Below are 3,390 nucleotides of genomic sequence, written 5' to 3'. Positions count from 1 at the left end.
TGAGCCCATTGTCATGGGCACCGTGTCAGTCCATCTGGTCAAGGATCTTTTTCTCTTTTACTGCTCCTCTAATTTACGAGTCTTGATGTCCTTTTTGAGACTGGTCTCTCTTGATAACACGTCCAAATGACATAAGACAAACCCCTTTTTCTGTCCCTCCACTGCTTCCCGCTGATAACATGTCCACAGCATGGGAGATGAAGTTCTGTCATCCTTGCTTATAAGGAGCAATTTGACTTACTTCTTCCAAGACTTATTTATGTGTTCTTTTGACAGTCCATTGTACTTTCAATATTCCTTGCCGGCCCCATAATTCAAATGCATAACTTTTTCTTTGATCATCCATATTCCATGTACAAGCTTCACATGAGCATGAGGCAATTGAAAATTCCAGGGTTTGAATCAGGCACACCTTAGTCCTCAAAGTAGCATCCTTGCTTTTCAGCTCTTTAAAGAGGATCTGTGCTGCATATTTACCCAATGCATTGTATCCTTTGATCTGTTCACCGATGCTTCTAAGAACATGATTGCGAATCCAAGCAAGGGGGAATCCTAGATAACTTCAATCTTTTGTCTATTTATCATGATGGTGTTACCTATTGGCTTTTCTTCACATTGAGTTGTAACTCATACTTAAGCCAGCAATTCTTGATCTTCACCAGCAAGTGCTTCAAGTCCTGCTCATTTGCAGCAAGGAAGGTGCTGTCCTCTGGCTATCGCACATTTTAATAAGCCTTTCTCCAGTCTTCTTCATAGAGCCCAGCTTCTCTGATTATTTCTCAGCAGCCAGATTGAAATACAGGCAAAGTTGGGTTAAAAGTTAACACCATATGCTTTGTTTCCTGTTGGACCAATTTTAAATTTGTTCTAGGTTTTAATATTTTCTCCTTTCCTTTCAATTGAGATTTTTCTCTGATTTATTTCATTGTTGGGCTTTTTGTGTTTGCTTTTAGTTTGGGGTTTTTTTCTGCGTGTGAAATCTAGGATAAGTAAATCTATAGAGACAGTTTCTTAGGGTTAATGGGGAAGTTTGAGGGAAATGGGGAGCTACTAAAGAGAACAAGAAAGTAGAACTATTCCAAAGTTGATTGTGGTTATGACTGCACAACTCTTTAATATGATTCAACAATTGGAGTTGAAAAATCAATCAATCAATAAAATCACAACGGTTGTTACGCATGGCCAAGGGGAGTCCAGAAGTGTATGTGGTAGGTGAACTTGTCTACCACGTTGAGCATGTGGAACAACAGATCGCATTGGCATACACATCTTGTCTCTTGCTGGCCCTGCCCTCTGTTTTGGTGTTCTCCATGGCAATTTGATCGGCTTCCATGTTTCCAGAGTAGATCTGCTCCCTAAGGTCTTCAAGGCTGAGGCCGTTTGGAAGCAGGGCACCAGACTCTTCCAAGGCACCTCTTGGTAGACTTGAATTCCCCAGCAGTCTGATGCTTTACCGCTTACAGACTCCTCATTCCTTTTCAACTTCTCAGAGATGTAAGAGTGTGGAAATGCTCTGTCTTTACTTATGTGGCCACTCTGTAGAAAAGACAATTGATTTTGACTATAGTGTATTTAGTCTAACTGACAAACAGTTCATAAAAATGTCACTTTAATAAAATAGAAATTATTTTGATTAGTATAAATTCCAGTTAGAGACTTCAGTTTATCTTATAAATAGACTTTAAGCCTCATTGCCAATTTGTGAACTTTCAGAGACCTACTAGTAATTGTTTGACTTTCTGTCATAGAGAATGCAGCCAAGTGACAAATAGAATCATCATTTTAATATGCTGAGGCTTGCATCATTGAATGTGCTATGAGGCTGGGATAAGGTATTTAAAGTACTTTAAAATGGACAACAAACAAACACAACTTCTAGTTAAGATGGCATGTGCTTCAGAAACTACACATTTCCTCATGATTTCATCAGGGAGTAATTAACTGAAAAGATGAGAATGGTACCGAAGATTAATGATAACATCAATAAGCTGTTTGAACTCAATAGGCTAAAAAAGGAATACATCGAACATAGCAATTAAGCACATTTGGTTTAAATAAAGCACCTTTAGTTGCCAGGAATATTACCCACTGTGTTTGTGTTTTCACTGGGAAATGTTTCTTGGGATTGGGGTAATGAAAACATTTAAAAAACAATGGGAACAATAAACTAGTTAAAAAGAGTTCAGAAAGAAAGCAAGAAAAGATCCTCTGGCCATTAGTATTTAAATTCTCAGTAAAATTCCAAGGCAGATATTAAAGGGAAATGTATACGTGCATCAAGAGAGAAATGAAAGCTTGTATGATAAACAGCATGAGCATATAAAGAACAGATCATGCCAGAGATATTCAATTGCATTCCTTTGATCAAATTACCAAGTGGATGAAGGGAATTTAGTAGATGCAATATATCTGGGCTTTACTAAATCATTTGCTTTATGCTTTATGAAAACCTACTTAAAATTTTAATTAAAATTAGCTTAACTATTTACACTGTCCCATAGACTGAAGTAAACTCACAAATAGATAAAGAGAAATGAGACTTTGCAGCCGTATCTGCACTGAGGGAAAGGGCTGTGGAAAGTCCCCCGATGGCAAGAGATGTAGAAGGAACAATTGTATGCTAAGGACAATGAGAACTGTTAAAAGCATAGAGGGGTGAGATGCTAATGTCGTGTTAGAAATTTCAAGGTTTTTCAAATATTATAATTCAATATTCATTTTAAGGAGCTTAGGAAAAATGAATTCTTTCGCAACCTGATATATGATGCAGATATCAATAGTTTATAGATGTGCTAGCAGGAGGATATCTAGTTTATCACTGGCAGATGGTTTTCTTTCTAGAGAACCTTGAGTGATTGAAATCTGCCCTATTAAAATTATTATGTCAATAAAGCAAAGGGCCTTACGTCCTAAAGAGTGTAAAATTTGTAACAATAAACTTGTATTTCCTGTATACATCTTGATAAGTATTATCTGAGATCCTTTCTAGTTTTGGGTCACTATTAATTTTCCAGGGCTGTTCTAGCAACACACTAACAGGAAGGTGGCTTATCACAACAGGAGTTATTGACTAAAGTACAAATCAACATGTCAGACAGGCCAGGCTCCCTCCAAACCCTCTGGGGGCAGACAGAGCCTGTCTTGTGTCTCTCAACTGTTAGCCTGAGGCATTCTTGGGCTAGTAGATGTATCATTACATGACTGTTCTTCCCTTGTCTGTTTTTCTGTATCTCTTCTCTTCTTTTATAAGGACTTCGCGCAGATTTTATTAGTACCTACTCCAGTATGACCAAATGTTAACAGACGTTAACAGATGACAACATCTTCAAAGACCCTATTACCAAATAAGTTCACAATTACAGGTACCAGCAGTTGGTACTTCATATCTTT

This window comes from Tenrec ecaudatus, unplaced genomic scaffold, assembly GCF_050624435.1.
Source record: "Tenrec ecaudatus isolate mTenEca1 unplaced genomic scaffold, mTenEca1.hap1 Scaffold_499, whole genome shotgun sequence".
Lineage (NCBI taxonomy): Eukaryota > Metazoa > Chordata > Mammalia > Afrosoricida > Tenrecidae > Tenrec > Tenrec ecaudatus.
The sequence above is the reverse complement of the archived record's forward strand: the minus strand, read 5'-3'. Positions refer to the sequence as shown.